This window comes from Passer domesticus, chromosome 26 (assembly GCF_036417665.1).
Source record: "Passer domesticus isolate bPasDom1 chromosome 26, bPasDom1.hap1, whole genome shotgun sequence".
Classification (NCBI taxonomy): domain Eukaryota; kingdom Metazoa; phylum Chordata; class Aves; order Passeriformes; family Passeridae; genus Passer; species Passer domesticus.
The window spans coordinates 2,134,248-2,160,492 of NC_087499.1; positions in this window are offsets into that span (position 1 = coordinate 2,134,248).

The window sequence follows — 26,245 nt, forward strand, 5'->3', positions numbered from 1 at the left end:
ATGCGGAATTTCAGCAGGCAGCCGGCCACTCCGGGCCACCGGGCCCTGGACACGAACGATGGCCGTTCCCCTGAGAAACAAAAATCACCAGGCCAGGTTCCTGATGTCAGTTTGCAGAAGGCACTTGGCACTGTCAAACCAGACACAGTTGCCTGTGGGGGCACCTTGCATCTGGGAGATATCCTGAAGCATGCGGAATTTCAGCAGGCAGCCGGCCACTCCGGGCCACTGGGCCCTGGACACGAACGATGCCCTTTCCCCTGAGAAACAAAACTCACCAGGCCAGGTTCCTGATGACAGTTTGCAGGAGGCACTTGGCACTGTCAAACCAGACACAGTTGCCTGTGGGGGCACCTTGCATCTGGGAGATATCCTGAAGCATGCGGAATTTCAGCAGGCAGCCGGCCACTCCGGGCCACCGGGCCGTGGACACGAACCATGGCCGTTCCCCTGAGAAACAAAACTCACCAGGCCAGGTTCCTGATGTCAGTTTGCAGGAGGCACTTGGCACTGCCAAACCAGACACAGTTGCCTGTGGGTGCACCTTGCATCTGGGAGATATCCTGAAGCATGCGGAATTTCAGCAGGCAGCCGGCCACTCCGGGCCACCGGGCCCTGGACAGGAACGATGCCATTTCCCCTGAGAAACAAAACTCACCAGGCCAGGTTCCTGATGTCAGTTTGCAGGAGGCACTTGGCACTGTCAAACCAGACACAGTTGCCTGTGGAGGCACCTTGCATCTGGGAGTTATCCTGAACCATGCGGTATTTCAGCAGGCAGCCGGCCACTCCGGGCCACCGGGCCCTGGACACGAACGATGGCCTTTGCCCTGAGAAACAAAACTCACCAGGCCAGGTTCCTGATGTCAGTTTGCAGGAGGCACTTGGCACTGTCAAACCAGACACAGTTGCCTGTGGGGGCACCTTGCATCTGGGAGATATCCTGAAGCATGCGGAATTCCAGCAGGCAGCCGGCCACTCCGGGCCACCGGGCCCTGGACACGAACCATGCCCTTTCCCCTGAGAAACAAAACTCACCAGGCCAGGTTCCTGATGTCAGTTTGCAGGAGGCACTTGGCACTGCCAAACCAGACACAGTTGCCTGTGGGTGCACCTTGCATCTGGGAGATATCCTGAACCATGCGGAATTTCAGCAGGCAGCCGGCCACTCCGGGCCACCGGGCCGTGGACACGAACGATGCCCTTTCCCCTGAGAAACAAAACTCACCAGGCCAGGTTCCTGATGTCAGTTTGCAGGAGGCACTTGGCACTGCCAAACCAGACACAGTTGCCTGTGGGTGCACCTTGCATCTGGGAGATATCCTGAAGCATGCGGAATTTCAGCAGGCAGCCGGCCACTCCGGGCCACCGGGCCCTGGACACGAACGATGGCCTTTCCCCTGAGAAACAAAACTCACCAGGCCAGGTTCCTGATGTCAGTTTGCAGGAGGCACTTGGCACTGTCAAACCAGACACAGTTGCCTGTGGGGGCACCTTGCATCTGGGAGATATCCTGAAGCATGCGGAATTCCAGCAGGCAGCCGGCCACTCCGGGCCACCGGGCCCTGGACACAAACGATGCCCTTTCCCCTGAGAAACAAAACTCACCAGGCCAGGTTCCTGATGTCAGTTTGCAGGAGGCACTTGGCACTGTCAAACCAGACACAGTTGCCTGTGGGGGCACCTTGCATCTGGGAGATATCCTGAAGCATGCGAAATTTCAGCAGGCAGCCGGCCACTCCGGGCCACCGGGTCCTGGACAGGAACGATGCCCTTTCCCCTGAGAAACAAAACTCACCAGGCCAGGTTCCTGATGTCAGTTTGCAGGAGGCACTTGGCACTGTCAAACCAGACACAGTTGCCTGTGGGGGCACCTTGCATCTGGGAGATATCCTGAAGCATGCGGAATTTCAGCAGGCAGCTGGCCACTCCGGGCCACCGGGCCCAAGACACGAACGATGCCCTTTCCCCTGAGAAACAAAACTCACCAGGCCAGGTTCCTGATCTCAGTTTGCAGGAGGCACTTGGCACTCTCAAACCAGACACAGTTGCCTGTGGGGGCACCTTGCATCTGGGAGATATCCTGAACCATGCGGAATTTCAGCAGGCAGCCGGCCACTCCGGGCCACCGGGCCCTGGACAGGAACGATGCCCTTTCCCCTGAGAAACAAAAGTCACCAGGCCAGGTTCCTGATGTCAGTTTGCAGGAGGCACTTGGCACTGTCAAACCAGACACAGTTGCCTGTGGGGGCACCTTGCATCTGGGAGATATCCTGAAGCATGCGGAATTTCAGCAGGCAGCCGGCCACTCCGGGCCACCGGGCCCTGGACAAGAACGATGGCCTTTGCCCTGAGAAACAAAACTCACCAGGCCAGGTTCCTGATGTCAGTTTGCAGGAGGCACTTGGCACTGTCAAACCAGACACAGTTGCCTGTGGGGGCACCTTGCATCTGGGAGATATCCTGAAGCATACGGAATTTCAGCAGGCAGCCGGCCACTCCGGGCCACTGGGCCCAAGACAGGAACGATGCCATTTACCCTGAGAAACAAAACTCACCAGGCCAGGTTCCTGATGTCAGTTTGCAGGAGGCACTTGGCACTGTCAAACCAGACACAGTTGTCTGTGGGGGCACCTTGCATCTGGGAGATATCCTGAAGCATGCGGAATTCCAGCAGGCAGCCGGCCACTCCGGGCCACCGGGCCCTGGACACGAACCATGCCCTTTCCCCTGAGAAACAAAACTCACCAGGCCAGGATCCTGATCTCAGTTTGCAGGAGGCACTTGGCACTGTCAAACCAGACACAGTTGCCTGTGGGGGCACCTTGCATCTGGGAGATATCCTGAAGCATGCGGAATTTCAGCAGGCAGCCGGCCACTCCGGGCCACCGGGCCCTGGACACGAACGATGCCCTTTCCCCTGAGAAACAAAACTCACCAGGCCAGGTTCCTGATGTCAGTTTGCAGGAGGCACTTGGCACTGTCAAACCAGACACAGTTGCCTGTGGGTGCACCTTGCATCTGGGAGATATCCTGAACCATGCGGAATTTCAGCAGGCAGCCGGCCACTCCGGGCCACCGGGCCATGGACACGAACCATGGCCTTTCCCCTGAGAAAAAAAAGTCACCAGGCCAGGTTCCTGATGTCAGTTTGCAGGAGGCACTTGGCACTGCCAAACCAGACACAGTTGCCTGTGGGTGCACCTTGCATCTGGGAGATATCCTGAAGCATGCGGAATTTCAGCAGGCAGCCGGCCACTCCGGGCCACCGGGCCCTGGACACGAACGATGGCCTTTCCCCTGAGAAACAAAACTCACCAGGCCAGGTTCCTGATGTCAGTTTGCAGGAGGCACTTGGCACTGTCAAACCAGACACAGTTGCCTGTGGGGGCACCTTGCATCTGGGAGATATCCTGAAGCATGCGGAATTTCAGCAGGCAGCCGGCCACTCCGGGCCACCGGGCCCTGGACACGAACGATGCCCTTTCCCCTGAGAAACAAAACTCACCAGGCCAGGTTCCTGATGACAGTTTGCAGGAGGCACTTGGCACTGTCAAACCAGACACAGTTGCCTGTGGGTGCACCTTGCATCTGGGAGATATCCTGAACCATGCGGAATTTCAGCAGGCAGCCGGCCACTCCGGGCCACCGGGCCATGGACACGAACCAGGGCCTTTCCCCTGAGAAAAAAAAGTCACCAGGCCAGGTTCCTGATGTCAGTTTGCAGGAGGCACTTGGCACTGCCAAACCAGACACAGTTGCCTGTGGGTGCACCTTGCATCTGGGAGATATCCTGAAGCATGCGGAATTTCAGCAGGCAGCCGGCCACTCCGGGCCACCGGGCCCTGGACACGAACGATGGCCTTTCCCCTGAGAAACAAAACTCACCAGGCCAGGTTCCTGATGTCAGTTTGCAGGAGGCACTTGGCACTGTCAAACCAGACACAGTTGCCTGTGGGGGCACCTTGCATCTGGGAGATATCCTGAAGCATGCGGAATTCCAGCAGGCAGCCGGCCACTCCGGGCCACCGGGTCCTGGACAGGAACGATGCCCTTTCCCCTGAGAAACAAAAGTCACCAGGCCAGGTTCCTGATGTCAGTTTGCAGGAGGCACTTGGCACTGTCAAACCAGACACAGTTGCCTGTGGGGGCACCTTGCATCTGGGAGATATCCTGAAGCATGCGGAATTTCAGCAGGCAGCCGGCCACTCCGGGCCACCGGGCCCTGGACACAAACGATGCCCTTTCCCCTGAGAAACAAAACTCACCAGGCCAGGTTCCTGATGTCAGTTTGCAGGAGGCACTTGGCACTGTCAAACCAGACACAGTTGCCTGTGGGGGCACCTTGCATCTGGGAGATATCCTGAAGCATGCGGAATTTCAGCAGGCAGCCGGCCACTCCGGGCCACCGGGCCCTGGACATGAACGATGCCATTTCCCCTGAGAAACAAAAGTCACCAGGCCAGGTTCCTGATGTCAGTTTGCAGGAGGCACTTGGCACTGTCAAACCAGACACAGTTGCCTGTGGGGGCACCTTGCATCTGGGAGATATCCTGAAGCATGCGGAATTTCAGCAGGCAGCCGGCCACTCCGGGCCACCGGGCCCTGGACAAGAACGATGGCCTTTCCCCTGAGAAACAAAACTCACCAGGCCAGGTTCCTGATGTCAGTTTGCAGGAGGCACTTGGCACTGTCAAACCAGACACAGTTGCCTGTGGGGGCACCTTGCATCTGGGAGATATCCTGAAGCATACGGAATTTCAGCAGGCAGCCGGCCACTCCGGGCCACTGGGCCCAAGACAGGAACGATGCCATTTACCCTGAGAAACAAAACTCACCAGGCCAGGTTCCTGATGTCAGTTTGCAGGAGGCACTTGGCACTGTCAAACCAGACACAGTTGTCTGTGGGGGCACCTTGCATCTGGGAGATATCCTGAAGCATGCGGAATTCCAGCAGGCAGCCGGCCACTCCGGGCCACCGGGCCCTGGACACGAACGATGCCCTTTCCCCTGAGAAACAAAACTCACCAGGCCAGGTTCCTGATCTCAGTTTGCAGGAGGCACTTGGCACTCTCAAACCAGACACAGTTGTCTGTGGGGGCACCTTGCATCTGGGAGATATCCTGAAGCATGCGGAATTTCAGCAGGCAGCCGGCCACTCCGGGCCACCGGGCCCTGGACACGAACGATGCCCTTTCCCCTGAGAAACAAAACTCACCAGGCCAGGTTCCTGATGTCAGTTTGCAGGAGGCACTTGGCACTGTGAAACCAGACACAGTTGCCTGTGGGGGCACCTTGCATCTGGGAGATATCCTGAAGCATGCGAAATTTCAGCAGGCAGCCGGCCACTCCGGGCCACCGGGCCCTGGACAGGAACGATGCCCTTTCCCCTGAGAAACAAAACTCACCAGGCCAGGTTCCTGATGTCAGTTTGCAGGAGGCACTTGGCACTGTCAAACCAGCCACAGTTGCCTGTGGGGGCACCTTGCATCTGGGAGATATCCTGAAGCATGCGAAATTTCAGCAGGCAGCCGGCCACTCCGGGCCACCGGGTCCTGGACAGGAACGATGCCCTTTCCCCTGAGAAACAAAACTCACCAGGCCATGTTCCTGATGTCAGTTTGCAGGAGGCACTTGGCACTGTCAAACCAGACACAGTTGCCTGTGGGGGCACCTTGCATCTGGGAGATATCCTGAAGCATGCGGAATTCCAGCAGGCAGCCGGCCACTCCGGGCCACCGGGCCCTGGACACGAACGATGCCCTTTCCCCTGAGAAACAAAACTCACCAGGCCAGGTTCCTGATGTCAGTTTGCAGGAGGCACTTGGCACTCTCAAACCAGACACAGTTGCCTGTGGGGGCACCTTGCATCTGGGAGATATCCTGAAGCATGCGGAATTCCAGCAGGCAGCCGGCCACTCCGGGCCACCGGGCCCTGGACACGAACCATGCCCTTTCCCCTGAGAAACAAAACTCACCAGGCCAGGTTCCTGATCTCAGTTTGCAGGAGGCACTTGGCACTGTCAAACCAGACACAGTTGCCTGTGGGGGCACCTTGCATCTGGGAGATATCCTGAAGCATGCGGAATTTCAGCAGGCAGCCGGCCACTCCGGGCCACCGGGCCCTGGACACGAACGATGCCCTTTCCCCTGAGAAACAAAACTCACCAGGCCAGGTTCCTGATGTCAGTTTGCAGGAGGCACTTGGCACTGTCAAACCAGACACAGTTGCCTGTGGGTGCACCTTGCATCTGGGAGATATCCTGAACCATGCGGAATTTCAGCAGGCAGCCGGCCACTCCGGGCCACCGGGCCATGGACACGAACCATGGCCTTTCCCCTGAGAAAAAAAAGTCACCAGGCCAGGTTCCTGATGTCAGTTTGCAGGAGGCACTTGGCACTGCCAAACCAGACACAGTTGCCTGTGGGTGCACCTTGCATCTGGGAGATATCCTGAAGCATGCGGAATTTCAGCAGGCAGCCGGCCACTCCGGGCCACCGGGCCCTGGACACGAACGATGCCCTTTCCCCTGAGAAACAAAACTCACCAGGCCAGGTTCCTGATGTCAGTTTGCAGGAGGCACTTGGCACTGTCAAACCAGACACAGTTGCCTGTGGGGGCACCTTGCATCTGGGAGATATCCTGAAGCATGCGGAATTTCAGCAGGCAGCCGGCCACTCCGGGCCACCGGGCCATGGACACGAACCAGGGCCTTTCCCCTGAGAAAAAAAAGTCACCAGGCCAGGTTCCTGATGTCAGTTTGCAGGAGGCACTTGGCACTGCCAAACCAGACACAGTTGCCTGTGGGTGCACCTTGCATCTGGGAGATATCCTGAAGCATGCGGAATTTCAGCAGGCAGCCGGCCACTCCGGGCCACCGGGCCCTGGACACGAACGATGGCCTTTCCCCTGAGAAACAAAACTCACCAGGCCAGGTTCCTGATGTCAGTTTGCAGGAGGCACTTGGCACTGTCAAACCAGACACAGTTGCCTGTGGGGGCACCTTGCATCTGGGAGATATCCTGAAGCATGCGGAATTCCAGCAGGCAGCCGGCCACTCCGGGCCACCGGGTCCTGGACAGGAACGATGCCCTTTCCCCTGAGAAACAAAAGTCACCAGGCCAGGTTCCTGATGTCAGTTTGCAGGAGGCACTTGGCACTGTCAAACCAGACACAGTTGCCTGTGGGGGCACCTTGCATCTGGGAGATATCCTGAAGCATGCGGAATTTCAGCAGGCAGCCGGCCACTCCGGGCCACCGGGCCCTGGACACAAACGATGCCCTTTCCCCTGAGAAACAAAAGTCACCAGGCCAGGTTCCTGATGTCAGTTTGCAGGAGGCACTTGGCACTGTCAAACCAGACACAGTTGCCTGTGGGGGCACCTTGCATCTGGGAGATATCCTGAACCATGCGGAATTTCAGCAGGCAGCCGGCCACTCCGGGCCACCGGGCCCTGGACATGAACGATGCCATTTCCCCTGAGAAACAAAAGTCACCAGGCCAGGTTCCTGATGTCAGTTTGCAGGAGGCACTTGGCACTGTCAAACCAGACACAGTTGCCTGTGGGGGCACCTTGCATCTGGGAGATATCCTGAAGCATGCGGAATTTCAGCAGGCAGCCGGCCACTCCGGGCCACCGGGCCCTGGACAAGAACGATGGCCTTTCCCCTGAGAAACAAAACTCACCAGGCCAGGTTCCTGATGTCAGTTTGCAGGAGGCACTTGGCACTGTCAAACCAGACACAGTTGCCTGTGGGGGCACCTTGCATCTGGGAGATATCCTGAAGCATACGGAATTTCAGCAGGCAGCCGGCCACTCCGGGCCACTGGGCCCAAGACAGGAACGATGCCATTTACCCTGAGAAACAAAACTCACCAGGCCAGGTTCCTGATGTCAGTTTGCAGGAGGCACTTGGCACTGTCAAACCAGACACAGTTGTCTGTGGGGGCACCTTGCATCTGGGAGATATCCTGAAGCATGCGGAATTCCAGCAGGCAGCCGGCCACTCCGGGCCACCGGGCCCTGGACACGAACGATGCCCTTTCCCCTGAGAAACAAAACTCACCAGGCCAGGTTCCTGATGTCAGTTTGCAGGAGGCACTTGGCACTCTCAAACCAGACACAGTTGCCTGTGGGTGCACCTTGCATCTGGGAGATATCCTGAAGCATGCGGAATTTCAGCACGCAGCCGGCCACTCCGGGCCACCGGGCCCTGGACACGAACCATGGCCTTTCCCCTGAGAAACAAAACTCACCAGGCCAGGTTCCTGATGTCAGTTTGCAGGAGGCACTTGGCACTCTCAAACCAGACACAGTTGCCTGTGGGTGCTCCTTGCATCTGGGAGATATCCTGAAGCATGCGGAATTTCAGCAGGCAGCCGGCACTCCTGGCCACCGGGCCCTGGACACAAACGATGCCCTTTCCCCTGAGAAACAAAACTCACCAGGCCAGGTTCCTGATGTCAGTTTGCAGGAGGCACTTGGCACTGTCAAACCAGACACAGTTGCCTGTGGGGGCACCTTGCATCTGGGAGATATCCTGAAGCATGCGGAATTCCAGCAGGCAGCCGGCCACTCCGGGCCACCGGGCCCTGGACACGAACCATGCCCTTTCCCCTGAGAAACAAAACTCACCAGGCCAGGTTCCTGATGTCAGTTTGCAGGAGGCACTTGGCACTGCCAAACCAGACACAGTTGCCTGTGGGTGCACCTTGCATCTGGGAGATATCCTGAACCATGCGGAATTTCAGCAGGCAGCCGGCCACTCCGTTCCACCGGGCCGTGGACACGAACGATGCCCTTTCCCCTGAGAAACAAAACTCACCAGGCCAGGTTCCTGATGTCAGTTTGCAGGAGGCACTTGGCACTGTCAAACCAGACACAGTTGCCTGTGGGGGCACCTTGCATCTGGGAGATATCCTGAAGCATGCGGAATTTCAGCACGCAGCCGGCCACTCCGGGCCACCGGGCCCTGGACACGAACCATGGCCTTTCCCCTGAGAAACAAAACTCACCAGGCCAGGTTCCTGATGTCAGTTTGCAGGAGGCACTTGGCACTGCCAAACCAGACACAGTTGCCTGTGGGGGCACCTTGCATCTGGGAGATATCCTGAAGCATGCGGAATTTCAGCAGGCAGCCGGCCACTCCGGGCCACCGGGCCCTGGACACGAACCATGGCCTTTCCCCTGAGAAACAAAACTCACCAGGCCAGGTTCCTGATGTCAGTTTGCAGGAGGCACTTGGCACTGTCAAACCAGACACAGTTGCCTGTGGGGGCACCTTGCATCTGGGAGATATCCTGAACCATGCGGAATTTCAGCAGGCAGCCGGCCACTCCGGGCCACCGGGCCCTGGACACGAACGATGCCCTTTCCCCTGAGAAACAAAAGTCACCAGGCCAGGTTCCTGATCTCAGTTTGCAGGAGGCACTTGGCACTGTCAAACCAGACACAGTTGCCTGTGGGTGCACGTTGCATCTGGGAGATATCCTGAAGCATGCGGAATTTCAGCAGGCAGCCGGCCACTCCGGGCCACCGGGCCCTGGACACGAACGATGCCCTTTCCCCTGAGAAACAAAACTCACCAGGCCAGGTTCCTGATGACAGTTTGCAGGAGGCACTTGGCACTGTCAAACCAGACACAGTTGCCTGTGGGGGCACCTTGCATCTGGGAGATATCCTGAAGCATGCGGAATTTCAGCAGGCAGCCGGCACTCCGGGCCACCGGGCCCTGGACACAAACGATGCCCTTTCCCCTGAGAAACAAAACTCACCAGGCCAGGTTCCTGATGTCAGTTTGCAGGAGGCACTTGGCACTGTCAAACCAGACTCAGTTGCCTGTGGGGGCACCATGCATCTGGGAGATATCCTGAAGCATGCGGAATTCCAGCAGGCAGCCGGCCACTCCGGGCCACCGGGCCCTGGACAGGAACGATGCCCCTTCCCCTGAGAAACAAAAGTCACCAGGCCAGGTTCCTGATCTCAGTTTGCAGGAGGCACTTGGCACTGTCAAACCAGACACAGTTGCCTGTGGGGGCACCTTGCATCTGGGAGATATCCTGAAGCATGCGGAATTTCAGCAGGCAGCCGGCCACTCCGGGCCACCGGGCCCTGGACACGAACGATGGCCTTTGCCCTGAGAAACAAAACTCACCAGGCCAGGTTCCTGATGACAGTTTGCAGGAGGCACTTGGCACTGTCAAACCAGACACAGTTGCCTGTGGGGGCACCTTGCATCTGGGAGATATCCTGAAGCATGCGGAATTTCAGCAGGCAGCCGGCCACTCCGGGCCACCGGGCCCTGGACACGAACGATGGCCGTTCCCCTGAGAAACAAAAGTCACCAGGCCAGGTTCCTGATGTCAGTTTGCAGGAGGCACTTGGCACTGTCAAACCAGACACAGTTGCCTGTGGGGGCACCTTGCATCTGGGAGATATCCTGAAGCATGCGGAATTTCAGCAGGCAGCCGGCCACTCCGGGCCACCGGGCCCTGGACACGAACGATGCCCTTTCCCCTGAGAAACAAAACTTACCAGGCCAGGTTCCTGATGTCAGTTTGCAGGAGGCACTTGGCACTGCCAAACCAGACACAGTTGCCTGTGGGTGCACCTTGCATCTGGGAGATATCCTGAAGCATGCGGAATTTCAGCAGGCAGCCGGCCACTCCGGGCCACCGGGCCCTGGACACGAACCATGCCCTTTCCCCTGAGAAACAAAACTCACCAGGCCAGGTTCCTGATGTCAGTTTGCAGGAGGCACTTGGCACTGCCAAACCAGACACAGTTGCCTGTGGGTGCACCTTGCATCTGGGAGATATCCTGAACCATGCGGAATTTCAGCAGGCAGCCGGCCACTCCGTTCCACCGGGCCGTGGACACGAACGATGCCCTTTCCCCTGAGAAACAAAACTCACCAGGCCAGGTTCCTGATGTCAGTTTGCAGGAGGCACTTGGCACTGTCAAACCAGACACAGTTGCCTGTGGGGGCACCTTGCATCTGGGAGATATCCTGAAGCATGCGGAATTTCAGCACGCAGCCGGCCACTCCGGGCCACCGGGCCCTGGACACGAACCATGGCCTTTCCCCTGAGAAACAAAACTCACCAGGCCAGGTTCCTGATGTCAGTTTGCAGGAGGCACTTGGCACTGCCAAACCAGACACAGTTGCCTGTGGGGGCACCTTGCATCTGGGAGATATCCTGAAGCATGCGGAATTTCAGCAGGCAGCCGGCCACTCCGGGCCACCGGGCCCTGGACACGAACGATGGCCTTTCCCCTGAGAAACAAAACTCACCAGGCCAGGTTCCTGATGTCAGTTTGCAGGAGGCACTTGGCACTGTCAAACCAGACACAGTTGCCTGTGGGGGCACCTTGCATCTGGGAGATATCCTGAAGCATGCGGAATTTCAGCAGGCAGCCGGCCACTCCGGGCCACCGGGCCCTGGACACGAACGATGCCCTTTCCCCTGAGAAACAAAAGTCACCAGGCCAGGTTCCTGAAGTCAGTTTGCAGGAGGCACTTGGCACTGTCAAACCAGACACAGTTGCCTGTGGGGGCACCTTGCATCTGGGAGATATCCTGAACCATGCGGAATTTCAGCAGGCAGCCGGCCACTCCGGGCCACCGGGCCCTGGACACGAACGATGCCCTTTCCCCTGAGAAACAAAACTCACCAGGCCAGGTTCCTGATGACAGTTTGCAGGAGGCACTTGGCACTGTCAAACCAGACACAGTTGTCTGTGGGGGCACCTTGCATCTGGGAGATATCCTGAAGTATGCGGAATTTCAGCAGGCAGCCGGCACTCCGGGCCACCGGGCCCTGGACACAAACGATGCCCTTTCCCCTGAGAAACAAAACTCACCAGGCCAGGTTCCTGATGTCAGTTTGCAGGAGGCACTTGGCACTGTCAAACCAGACACAGTTGCCTGTGGGGGCACCATGCATCTGGGAGATATCCTGAAGCATGCGGAATTTCAGCAGGCAGCCGGCCACTCCGGGCCACCGGGCCCTGGACACGAACGATGCCCTTTCCCCTGAGAAACAAAACTCACCAGGCCAGGTTCCTGATGTCAGTTTGCAGGAGGCACTTGGCACTCTCAAACCAGACACAGTTGCCTGTGGGTGCTCCTTGCATCTGGGAGATATCCTGAAGCATGCGGAATTTCAGCAGGCAGCCGGCACTCCTGGCCACCGGGCCCTGGACACAAACGATGCCCTTTCCCCTGAGAAACAAAACTCACCAGGCCAGGTTCCTGATGTCAGTTTGCAGGAGGCACTTGGCACTGTCAAACCAGACACAGTTGCCTGTGGGGGCACCTTGCATCTGGGAGATATCCTGAAGCATGCGGAATTCCAGCAGGCAGCCGGCCACTCCGGGCCACCGGGCCCTGGACACGAACCATGCCCTTTCCCCTGAGAAACAAAACTCACCAGGCCAGGTTCCTGATGTCAGTTTGCAGGAGGCACTTGGCACTGCCAAACCAGACACAGTTGCCTGTGGGTGCACCTTGCATCTGGGAGATATCCTGAACCATGCGGAATTTCAGCAGGCAGCCGGCCACTCCGCTCCACCGGGCCGTGGACACGAACGATGCCCTTTCCCCTGAGAAACAAAACTCACCAGGCCAGGTTCCTGATGTCAGTTTGCAGGAGGCACTTGGCACTGTCAAACCAGACACAGTTGCCTGTGGGGGCACCTTGCATCTGGGAGATATCCTGAAGCATGCGGAATTTCAGCACGCAGCCGGCCACTCCGGGCCACCGGGCCCTGGACACGAACCATGGCCTTTCCCCTGAGAAACAAAACTCACCAGGCCAGGTTCCTGATGTCAGTTTGCAGGAGGCACTTGGCACTGCCAAACCAGACACAGTTGCCTGTGGGGGCACCTTGCATCTGGGAGATATCCTGAAGCATGCGGAATTTCAGCAGGCAGCCGGCCACTCCGGGCCACCGGGCCCTGGACACGAACGATGGCCTTTCCCCTGAGAAACAAAACTCACCAGGCCAGGTTCCTGATGTCAGTTTGCAGGAGGCACTTGGCACTGTCAAACCAGACACAGTTGCCTGTGGGGGCACCTTGCATCTGGGAGATATCCTGAAGCATGCGGAATTTCAGCAGGCAGCCGGCCACTCCGGGCCACCGGGCCCTGGACACGAACGATGCCCTTTCCCCTGAGAAACAAAAGTCACCAGGCCAGGTTCCTGAAGTCAGTTTGCAGGAGGCACTTGGCACTGTCAAACCAGACACAGTTGCCTGTGGGGGCACCTTGCATCTGGGAGATATCCTGAAGCATGCGGAATTTCAGCAGGCAGCCGGCCACTCCGGGCCACCGGGCCCTGGACACGAACGATGCCCTTTCCCCTGAGAAACAAAACTCACCAGGCCAGGTTCCTGATGACAGTTTGCAGGAGGCACTTGGCACTGTCAAACCAGACACAGTTGCCTGTGGGGGCACCTTGCATCTGGGAGATATCCTGAAGCATGCGGAATTTCAGCAGGCAGCCGGCACTCCGGGCCACCGGGCCCTGGACACAAACGATGCCCTTTCCCCTGAGAAACAAAACTCACCAGGCCAGGTTCCTGATGTCAGTTTGCAGGAGGCACTTGGCACTGTCAAACCAGACACAGTTGCCTGTGGGGGCACCATGCATCTGGGAGATATCCTGAAGCATGCGGAATTCCAGCAGGCAGCCGGCCACTCCGGGCCACCGGGCCCTGGACAGGAACGATGCCCTTTCCCCTGAGAAACAAAAGTCACCAGGCCAGGTTCCTGATCTCAGTTTGCAGGAGGCACTTGGCACTGTCAAACCAGACACAGTTGCCTGTGGGGGCACCTTGCATCTGGGAGATATCCTGAAGCATGCGGAATTTCAGCAGGCAGCCGGCCACTCCGGGCCACCGGGCCCTGGACACGAACGATGGCCTTTGCCCTGAGAAACAAAACTCACCAGGCCAGGTTCCTGATGACAGTTTGCAGGAGGCACTTGGCACTGTCAAACCAGACACAGTTGCCTGTGGGGGCACCTTGCATCTGGGAGATATCCTGAAGCATGCGGAATTTCAGCAGGCAGCCGGCCACTCCGGGCCACCGGGCCCTGGACACGAACGATGGCCGTTCCCCTGAGAAACAAAAGTCACCAGGCCAGGTTCCTGATGTCAGTTTGCAGGAGGCACTTGGCACTGTCAAACCAGACACAGTTGCCTGTGGGGGCACCTTGCATCTGGGAGATATCCTGAAGCATGCGGAATTTCAGCAGGCAGCCGGCCACTCCGGGCCACCGGGCCCTGGACACGAACGATGCCCTTTCCCCTGAGAAACAAAACTTACCAGGCCAGGTTCCTGATGTCAGTTTGCAGGAGGCACTTGGCACTGCCAAACCAGACACAGTTGCCTGTGGGTGCACCTTGCATCTGGGAGATATCCTGAAGCATGCGGAATTTCAGCAGGCAGCCGGCCACTCCGGGCCACCGGGCCCTGGACATGAACGATGCCATTTCCCCTGAGAAACAAAACTCACCAGGCCAGGTTCCTGATGTCAGTTTGCAGGAGGCACTTGGCACTGTCAAACCAGACACAGTTGCCTGTGGGGGCACCTTGCATCTGGGAGATATCCTGAAGCATGCGGAATTCCAGCAGGCAGCCGGCCACTCCGGGCCACCGGGCCCTGGACACGAACCATGCCCTTTCCCCTGAGATACAAAACTCACCAGGCCAGGTTCCTGATGTCAGTTTGCAGGAGGCACTTGGCACTGCCAAACCAGACACAGTTGCCTGTGGGTGCACCTTGCATCTGGGAGATATCCTGAACCATGCGGAATTTCAGCAGGCAGCCGGCCACTCCGTTCCACCGGGCCGTGGACACGAACGATGCCCTTTCCCCTGAGAAACAAAACTCACCAGGCCAGGTTCCTGATGTCAGTTTGCAGGAGGCACTTGGCACTGTCAAACCAGACACAGTTGCCTGTGGGGGCACCTTGCATCTGGGAGATATCCTGAAGCATGCGGAATTTCAGCACGCAGCCGGCCACTCCGGGCCACCGGGCCCTGGACACGAACCATGGCCTTTCCCCTGAGAAACAAAACTCACCAGGCCAGGTTCCTGATGTCAGTTTGCAGGAGGCACTTGGCACTGCCAAACCAGACACAGTTGCCTGTGGGGGCACCTTGCATCTGGGAGATATCCTGAAGCATGCGGAATTTCAGCAGGCAGCCGGCCACTCCGGGCCACCGGGCCCTGGACACGAACGATGGCCTTTCCCCTGAGAAACAAAACTCACCAGGCCAGGTTCCTGATGTCAGTTTGCAGGAGGCACTTGGCACTGTCAAACCAGACACAGTTGCCTGTGGGGGCACCTTGCATCTGGGAGATATCCTGAACCATGCGGAATTTCAGCAGGCAGCCGGCCACTCCGGGCCACCGGGCCCTGGACACGAACGATGCCCTTTCCCCTGAGAAACAAAAGTCACCAGGCCAGGTTCCTGAAGTCAGTTTGCAGGAGGCACTTGGCACTGTCAAACCAGACACAGTTGCCTGTGGGTGCACGTTGCATCTGGGAGATATCCTGAAGCATGCGGAATTTCAGCAGGCAGCCGGCCACTCCGGGCCACCGGGCCCTGGACACGAACGATGCCCTTTCCCCTGAGAAACAAAACTCACCAGGCCAGGTTCCTGATGACAGTTTGCAGGAGGCACTTGGCACTGTCAAACCAGACACAGTTGCCTGTGGGGGCACCTTGCATCTGGGAGATATCCTGAAGTATGCGGAATTTCAGCAGGCAGCCGGCACTCCGGGCCACCGGGCCCTGGACACAAACGATGCCCTTTCCCCTGAGAAACAAAACTCACCAGGCCAGGTTCCTGATGTCAGTTTGCAGGAGGCACTTGGCACTGTCAAACCAGACACAGTTGCCTGTGGGGGCACCATGCATCTGGGAGATATCCTGAAGCATGCGGAATTTCAGCAGGCAGCCGGCCACTCCGGGCCACCGGGCCCTGGACACGAACGATGCCCTTTCCCCTGAGAAACAAAACTCACCAGTCCAGGTTCCTGATCTCAGTTTGCAGGAGGCACTTGGCACTCTCAAACCAGACACAGTTGCCTGTGGGTGCTCCTTGCATCTGGGAGATATCCTGAAGCATGCGGAATTTCAGCAGGCAGCCGGCACTCCGGGCCACCGGGCCCTGGACACAAACGATGCCCTTTCCCCTGAGAAACAAAACTCACCAGGCCAGGTTCCTGATGTCAGTTTGCAGGAGGCACTTGGCACTGTCAAACCAGACACAGTTGCCTGTGGGGGCACCTTGCATCTGGGAGATATCCTGAAGCATGCGGAATTTCAGCACGCAGCCGGCCACTCCGGGCCACCGGGCCCTGGACACAAACGATGCCCTTTCCCCTGAGAAACAAAACTCACCAGGCCAGGTTCCTGATGTCAGTTTGCAGGAGGCACTTGGCACTGTCAAACCAGACACAGTTGCCTGTGGGGGCACCTTGCATCTGGGAGATATCCTGAACCATGCGGAATTTCAGCAGGCAGCCGGCCACTCCGGGCCACCGGGCCCTGGACAGGAACGATGCCCTTTCCCCTGAGAAACAAAAGTCACCAGGCCAGGTTCCTGATCTCAGTTTGCAGGAGGCACTTGGCACTGTCAAACCAGACACAGTTGCCTGTGGGGGCACCTTGCATCTGGGAGATATCCTGAACCATGCGGAATTTCAGCAGGCAGCCGGCCACTCCGGGCCACCGGGCCCTGGACACGAACCATGCCCTTTCCCCTGAGAAACAAAAGTCACCAGGCCAGGTTCCTGATGTCAGTTTGCAGGAGGCACTTGGCACTGCCAAACCAGACACAGTTGCCTGTGGGGGCACCTTGCATCTGGGAGATATCCTGAAGCATGCGGAATTTCAGCAGGCAGCCGGCCACTCCGGGCCACCGGGCGTGGACAAGAACGATGCCATTTCCCCTGAGAAACAAAACTCACCAGGCCAGGTTCCTGATGTCAGTTTGCAGGAGGCACTTGGCACTGTCAAACCAGACACAGTTGCCTGTGGGGGCACCTTGCATCTGGGAGATATCCTGAAGCATACGGAATTTCAGCAGGCAGCCGGCCACTCCGGGCCACCGGGCCCAAGACACGAATGATGCCCTTTCCCCTGAGAAACAAAACTCACCAGGCCAGGTTCCTGATGTCAGTTTGCAGGAGGCACTTGGCACTGTCAAACCAGACACAGTTGTCTGTGGGGGCACCTTGCATCTGGGAGATATCCTGAAGCATGCGGAATTCCAGCAGGCAGCCGGCCACTCCGGGCCACCGGGCCCTGGACACGAACGATGGCCTTTCCCCTGAGAAACAAAAGTCACCAGGCCAGGTTCCTGATCTCAGTTTGCAGGAGGCACTTGGCAATCTCAAACCAGACACAGTTGCCTGTGGGGGCACCTTGCATCTGGGAGATATCCTGAAGAATGCGGAATTTCAGCAGGGAGCCGGCCACTCCGGGCCACCGGGTCCTGGACAGGAACGATGCCCTTTCCCCTGAGAAACAAAAGTCACCAGGCCAGGTTCCTGATGTCAGTTTGCAGGAGGCACTTGGCACTGTCAAACCAGACACAGTTGCCTGTGGGGGCACCTTGCATCTGGGAGATATCCTGAACCATGCGGAATTTCAGCAGGCAGCCGGCCACTCCGGGCCACCGGGCCCAAGACACGAACGATGCCCTTTCCCCTGAGAAACAAAACTCACCAGGCCAGGTTCCTGATGTCAGTTTGCAGGAGGCACTTGGCACTGTCAAACCAGACACAGTTGCCTGTGGGGGCACCTTGCATCTGGGAGATATCCTGAAGCATGCGGAATTTCAGCAGGCAGCCGGCCACTCCGGGCCACCGGGCCCTGGACACGAACGATGCCCTTTCCCCTGAGAAACAAAACTCACCAGGCCAGGTTCCTGATGTCAGTTTGCAGGAGGCACTTGGCACTGTGAAACCAGACACAGTTGCCTGTGGGGGCACCTTGCATCTGGGAGATATCCTGAAGCATGCGAAATTTCAGCAGGCAGCCGGCCACTCCGGGCCACCGGGTCCTGGACAGGAACGATGCCCTTTCCCCTGAGAAACAAAAGTCACCAGGCCAGGTTCCTGATGTCAGTTTGCAGGAGGCACTTGGCACTGTCAAACCAGACACAGTTGCCTGTGGGGGCACCTTGCATCTGGGAGATATCCTGAAGCATGCGAAATTTCAGCAGGCAGCCGGCCACTCCGGGCCACCGGGTCCTGGACAGGAACGATGCCCTTTCCCCTGAGAAACAAAAGTCGCCAGGCCAGGTTCCTGATGTCAGTTTGCAGGAGGCACTTGGCACTGTCAAACCAGACACAGTTGTCTGTGGGGGCACCTTGCATCTGGGAGATATCCTGAAGCATGCGGAATTCCAGCAGGCAGCCGGCCACTCCGGGCCACCGGGCCCTGGACACGAACGATGCCCTTTCCCCTGAGAAACAAAACTCACCAGGCCAGGTTCCTGATCTCAGTTTGCAGGAGGCACTTGGCACTCTCAAACCAGACACAGTTGCCTGTGGGGGCACCTTGCATCTGGGAGATATCCTGAAGCATGCGGAATTCCAGCAGGCAGCCGGCCACTCCGGGCCACCGGGCCCTGGACAGGAACGATGCCCTTTCCCCTGAGAAACAAAAGTCACCAGGCCAGGTTCCTGATCTCAGTTTGCAGGAGGCACTTGGCACTGTCAAACCAGACACAGTTGCCTGTGGGGGCACCTTGCATCTGGGAGATATCCTGAAGCACGCGGAATTTCAGCAGGCAGCCGGCCACTCCGGGCCACCGGGCCCTGGACACGAACGATGCCCTTTCCCCTGAGAAACAAAACTCACCAGGCCAGGTTCCTGATGACAGTTTGCAGGAGGCACTTGGCACTGTCAAACCAGACACAGTTGCCTGTGGGTGCACCTTGCATCTGGGAGATATCCTGAAGCATGCGGAATTTCAGCAGGCAGCCGGCCACTCCGGGCCACCGGGCCCTGGACATGAACGATGGCCTTTCCCCTGAGAAACAAAAGTCACCAGGCCAGGTTCCTGATGTCAGTTTGCAGGAGGCACTTGGCACTGTCAAACCAGACACAGTTGCCTGTGGGGGCACCTTGCATCTGGGAGATATCCTGAAGCATGCGGAATTTCAGCAGGCAGCCGGCCACTCCGGGCCACCGGGCCCTGGACAAGAACGATGCCATTTCCCCTGAGAAACAAAACTCACCAGGCCAGGTTCCTGATGACAGTTTGCAGGAGGCACTTGGCACTGTCAAACCAGACACAGTTGCCTGTGGGGGCACCTTGCATCTGGGAGATATCCTGAAGCATGCGGAATTTCAGCAGGCAGCCGGCCACTCCGGGCCACCGGGCCCTGGACACGAACGATGGCCGTTCCCCTGAGAAACAAAAGTCACCAGGCCAGGTTCCTGATGTCAGTTTGCAGAAGGCACTTGGCACTGTCAAACCAGACACAGTTGCCTGTGGGGGCACCTTGCATCTGGGAGATATCCTGAAGCATGCGGAATTTCAGCAGGCAGCCGGCCACTCCGGGCCACCGGGCCCTGGACACGAACGATGCCCTTTCCCCTGAGAAACAAAACTCACCAGGCCAGGTTCCTGATGACAGTTTGCAGGAGGCACTTGGCACTGTCAAACCAGACACAGTTGCCTGTGGGGGCACCTTGCATCTGGGAGTTATCCTGAACCATGCGGTATTTCAGCAGGCAGCCGGCGACTCCGGGCCACCGGGCCCTGGACACGAACGATGGCCTTTGCCCTGAGAAACAAAACTCACCAGGCCAGGTTCCTGATGTCAGTTTGCAGGAGGCACTTGGCACTGTCAAACAAGACACAGTTGCCTGTGGGGGCACCTTGCATCTGGGAGATATCCTGAAGCATGCGGAATTCCAGCAGGCAGCCGGCCACTCCGGGCCACCGGGCCCTGGACACGAACCATGCCCTTTCCCCTGAGAAACAAAACTCACCAGGCCAGGTTCCTGATGTCAGTTTGCAGGAGGCACTTGGCACTGCCAAACCAGACACAGTTGCCTGTGGGTGCACCTTGCATCTGGGAGATATCCTGAACCATGCGGAATTTCAGCAGGCAGCCGGCCACTCCGGGCCACCGTTCCGTGGACACGAACGATGCCCTTTCCCCTGAGAAACAAAACTCACCAGGCCAGGTTCCTGATGTCAGTTTGCAGGAGGCACTTGGCACTGTCAAACCAGACACAGTTGCCTGTGGGGGCACCTTGCATCTGGGAGATATCCTGAAGCATGCGGAATTTCAGCAGGCAGCCGGCCACTCCGGGCCACCGGGCCCTGGACAAGAACGATGCCATTTCCCCTGAGAAACAAAACTCACCAGGCCAGGTTCCTGATGACAGTTTGCAGGAGGCACTTGGCACTGTCAAACCAGACACAGTTGCCTGTGGGGGCACCTTGCATCTGGGAGATATCCTGAAGCATGCGGAATTTCAGCAGGCAGCCGGCCACTCCGGGCCACCGGGCCCTGGACACGAACGATGGCCGTTCCCCTGAGAAACAAAAGTCACCAGGCCAGGTTCCTGATGTCAGTTTGCAGAAGGCACTTGGCACTGTCAAACCAGACACAGTTGCCTGTGGGGGCACCTTGCATCTGGGAGATATCCTGAAGCATGCGGAATTTCAGCAGGCAGCCGGCCACTCCGGGCCACCGGGCCCTGGACACGAACGATGCCCTTTCCCCTGAGAAACAAAACTCACCAGGCCAGGTTCCTGATGACAGTTTGCAGGAGGCACTTGGCACTGTCAAACCAGACACAGTTGCCTGTGGGGGCACCTTGCATCTGGGAGTTATCCTGAACCATGCGGTATTTCAGCAGGCAGCCGGCCACTCCGGGCCACCGGGCCCTGGACACGAACGATGGCCTTTGCCCTGAGAAACAAAACTCACCAGGCCAGGTTCCTGATGTCAGTTTGCAGGAGGCACTTGGCACTGTCAAACAAGACACAGTTGCCTGTGGGGGCACCTTGCATCTGGGAGATATCCTGAAGCATGCGGAATTCCAGCAGGCAGCCGGCCACTCCGGGCCACCGGGCCCTGGACACGAACCATGCCCTTTCCCCTGAGAAACAAAACTCACCAGGCCAGGTTCCTGATGTCAGTTTGCAGGAGGCACTTGGCACTGCCAAACCAGACACAGTTGCCTGTGGGTGCACCTTGCATCTGGGAGATATCCTGAACCATGCGGAATTTCAGCAGGCAGCCGGCCACTCCGGGCCACCGGGCCGTGGACACGAACGATGCCCTTTCCCCTGAGAAACAAAACTCACCAGGCCAGGTTCCTGATGTCAGTTTGCAGGAGGCACTTGGCACTGTCAAACCAGACACAGTTGCCTGTGGGGGCACCTTGCATCTGGGAGATATCCTGAAGCATGCGGAATTTCAGCACGCAGCCGGCCACTCCGGGCCACCGGGCCCTGGACACGAACCATGGCCTTTCCCCTGAGAAACAAAACTCACCAGGCCAGGTTCCTGATGTCAGTTTGCAGGAGGCACTTGGCACTGCCAAACCAGACACAGTTGCCTGTGGGGGCACCTTGCATCTGGGAGATATCCTGAAGCATGCGGAATTTCAGCAGGCAGCCGGCCACTCCGGGCCACCGGGCCCTGGACACGAACGATGGCCTTTCCCCTGAGAAACAAAACTCACCAGGCCAGGTTCCTGATGTCAGTTTGCAGGAGGCACTTGGCACTCTCAAACCAGACACAGTTGCCTGTGGGGGCACCTTGCATCTGGGAGATATCCTGAAGCATGCGGAATTTCAGCAGGCAGCCGGCCACTCTGGGCCACCGGGCCCTGGACACGAACGATGCCCTTTCCCCTGAGAAACAAAACTCACCAGGCCAGGTTCCTGATGACAGTTTGCAGGAGGCACTTGGCACTGTCAAACCAGACACAGTTGCCTGTGGGGGCACCTTGCATCTGGGAGATATCCTGAAGTATGCGGAATTTCAGCAGGGAGCCGGCACTCCGGGCCACCGGGCCCTGGACACGAACGATGCCCTTTCCCCTGAGAAACAAAACTCACCAGGCCAGGTTCCTGATGTCAGTTTGCAGGAGGCACTTGGCACTGTCAAACCAGACACAGTTGCCTGTGGGGGCACCATGCATCTGGCAGATATCCTGAAGCATGCGGAATTTCAGCAGGCAGCCGGCCACTCCGGGCCACCGGGCCCTGGACACAAACGATGCCCTTTCCCCTGAGAAACAAAACTCACCAGGCCAGGTTCCTGATGTCAGTTTGCAGGAGGCACTTGGCACTCTCAAACCAGACACAGTTGCCTGTGGGTGCTCCTTGCATCTGGGAGATATCCTGAAGCATGCGGAATTTCAGCAGGCAGCCGGCACTCCGGGCCACCGGGCCCTGGACACAAACGATGCCCTTTCCCCTGAGAAACAAAACTCACCAGGCCAGGTTCCTGATGTCAGTTTGCAGGAGGCACTTGGCACTGTCAAACCAGACACAGTTGCCTGTGGGGGCACCATGCATCTGGGAGATATCCTGAAGCATGCGGAATTCCAGCAGGCAGCCGGCCACTCCGGGCCACCGGGCCCTGGACAGGAACGATGCCCTTTCCCCTGAGAAACAAAAGTCACCAGGCCAGGTTCCTGATCTCAGTTTGCAGGAGGCACTTGGCACTGTCAAACCAGACACAGTTGCCTGTGGGGGCACCTTGCATCTGGGAGATATCCTGAAGCATGCGGAATTTCAGCAGGCAGCCGGCCACTCCGGGCCACCGGGCCCTGGACACGAACGATGGCCTTTGCCCTGAGAAACAAAACTCACCAGGCCAGGTTCCTGATGTCAGTTTGCAGGAGGCACTTGGCACTGTCAAACCAGACACAGTTGCCTGTGGGGGCACCATGCATCTGGGAGATATCCTGAAGCATGCGGAATTCCAGCAGGCAGCCGGCCACTCCGGGCCACCGGGCCCTGGACAGGAACGATGCCCTTTCCCCTGAGAAACAAAAGTCACCAGGCCAGGTTCCTGATCTCAGTTTGCAGGAGGCACTTGGCACTGTCAAACCAGACACAGTTGCCTGTGGGGGCACCTTGCATCTGGGAGATATCCTGAAGCATGCGGAATTTCAGCAGGCAGCCGGCCACTCCGGGCCACCGGGCCCTGGACACGAACGATGGCCTTTGCCCTGAGAAACAAAACTCAATAGGCCAGGTTCCTGATGACAGTTTGCAGGAGGCACTTGGCACTGTCAAACCAGACACAGTTGCCTGTGGGGGCACCTTGCATCTGGGAGATATCCTGAAGCATGCGGAATTTCAGCAGGCAGCTGGCCACTCCGGGCCACCGGGCCCAAGACACGAATGATGCCCTTTCCCCTGAGAAACAAAACTCACCAGGCCAGGTTCCTGATCTCAGTTTGCAGGAGGCACTTGGCACTCTCAAACCAGACACAGTTGCCTGTGGGGGCACCTTGCATCTGGGAGATATCCTGAACCATGCGGAATTTCAGCAGGCAGCCGGCCACTCCGGGCCACCGGGCCCTGGACACGAACGATGCCCTTTCCCCTGAGAAACAAAACTCACCAGGCCAGGTTCCTGATGTCAGTTTGCAGGAGGCACTTGGCACTGTCAAACCAGACACAGTTGCCTGTGGGGGCACCTTGCATCTGGGAGATATCCTGAAGCATGCGGAATTTCAGCAGGCAGCCGGCCACTCCGGGCCACCGGGCCCTGGACACGAACGATGCCCTTTCCCCTGAGAAACAAAACTCACCAGGCCAGGTTCCTGATGACAGTTTGCAGGAGGCACTTGGCACTGTCAAACCAGACACAGTTGCCTGTGGGTGCACCTTGCATCTGGGAGATATCCTGAAGCATGCGGAATTTCAGCAGGCAGCCGGCCACTCCGGGCCACCGGGCCCTGGACACAAACGATGCCCTTTCCCCTGAGAAACAAAACTCACCAGGCCAGGTTCCTGATCTCAGTTTGCAGGAGGCACTTGGCACTGTCAAACCAGACACAGTTGCCTGTGGGGGCACCATGCATCTGGGAGATATCCTGAAGCATGCGGAATTCCAGCAGGCAGCCGGCCACTCCGGGCCACCGGGCCCTGGACAGGAACGATGCCCTTTCCCCTGAGAAACAAAAGTCACCAGGCCAGGTTCCTGATCTCAGTTTGCAGGAGGCACTTGGCACTGTCAAACCAGACACAGTTGCCTGTGGGGGCACCTTGCATCTGGGAGATATCCTGAAGCATGCGGAATTTCAGCAGGCAGCCGGCCACTCCGGGCCACCGGGCCCTGGACACGAACGATGGCCTTTGCCCTGAGAAACAAAACTCACCAGGCCAGGTTCCTGATGTCAGTTTGCAGGAGGCACTTGGCACTGTCAAACCAGACACAGTTGCCTGTGGGGGCACCTTGCATCTGGGAGATATCCTGAAGCATGCGGAATTTCAGCAGGCAGCCGGCCACTCCGGGCCACCGGGCCCTGGACACAAACGATGCCCTTTCCCCTGAGAAACAAAACTCACCAGGCCAGGTTCCTGATGTCAGTTTGCAGGAGGCACTTGGCACTGTCAAACCAGACACAGTTGCCTGTGGGGGCACCTTGCATCTGGGAGATATCCTGAAGCATGCGGAATTTCAGCAGGCAGCCGGCCACTCCGGGCCACCGGGCCCTGGACACGAACGATGGCCTTTGCCCTGAGAAACAAAACTCAATAGGCCAGGTTCCTGATGACAGTTTGCAGGAGGCACTTGGCACTGTCAAACCAGACACAGTTGCCTGTGGGGGCACCTTGCATCTGGGAGATATCCTGAAGCATGCGGAATTTCAGCAGGCAGCTGGCCACTCCGGGCCACCGGGCCCAAGACACGAATGATGCCCTTTCCCCTGAGAAACAAAACTCACCAGGCCAGGTTCCTGATCTCAGTTTGCAGGAGGCACTTGGCACTCTCAAACCAGACACAGTTGCCTGTGGGGGCACCTTGCATCTGGGAGATATCCTGAACCATGCGGAATTTCAGCAGGCAGCCGGCCACTCCGGGCCACCGGGCCCTGGACACGAACGATGCCCTTTCCCCTGAGAAACAAAACTCACCAGGCCAGGTTCCTGATGTCAGTTTGCAGGAGGCACTTGGCACTGTCAAACCAGACACAGTTGCCTGTGGGGGCACCTTGCATCTGGGAGATATCCTGAAGCATGCGGAATTTCAGCAGGCAGCCGGCCACTCCGGGCCACCGGGCCCTGGACACGAACGATGCCCTTTCCCCTGAGAAACAAAACTCACCAGGCCAGGTTCCTGATGACAGTTTGCAGGAGGCACTTGGCACTGTCAAACCAGACACAGTTGCCTGTGGGTGCACCTTGCATCTGGGAGATATCCTGAACCATGCGGAATTTCAGCAGGCAGCCGGCCACTCCGGGCCACCGGGCCCTGGACACGAACGATGCCCTTTCCCCTGAGAAACAAAACTCACCAGGCCAGGTTCCTGATGTCAGTTTGCAGGAGGCACTTGGCACTGTCAAACCAGACACAGTTGCCTGTGGGGGCACCTTGCATCTGGGAGATATCCTGAAGCATGCGGAATTTCAGCAGGCAGCCGGCCACTCCGGGCCACCGGGCCCTGGACACGAACCATGCCCTTTCCCCTGAGAAACAAAACTCACCAGGCCAGGTTCCTGATGACAGTTTGCAGGAGGCACTTGGCACTGTCAAACCAGACACAGTTGCCTGTGGGTGCACCTTGCATCTGGGAGATATCCTGAACCATGCGGAATTTCAGCAGGCAGCCGGCCACTCCGGGCCACCGGGCCATGGACACGAACCATGGCCTTTCCCCTGAGAAAAAAAAGTCACCAGGCCAGGTTCCTGATGTCAGTTTGCAGGAGGCACTTGGCACTGCCAAACCAGACACAGTTGCCTGTGGGTGCACCTTGCATCTGGGAGATATCCTGAAGCATGCGGAATTTCAGCAGGCAGCCGGCCACTCCGGGCCACCGGGCCCTGGACACGAATGATGCCCTTTCCCCTGAGAAACAAAACTCACCAGGCCAGGTTCCTGATGTCAGTTTGCAGGAGGCACTTGGCACTGTCAAACCAGACACAGTTGCCTGTGGGGGCACCTTGCATCTGGGAGATATCCTGAAGCATGCGGAATTCCAGCAGGCAGCCGGCCACTCCGGG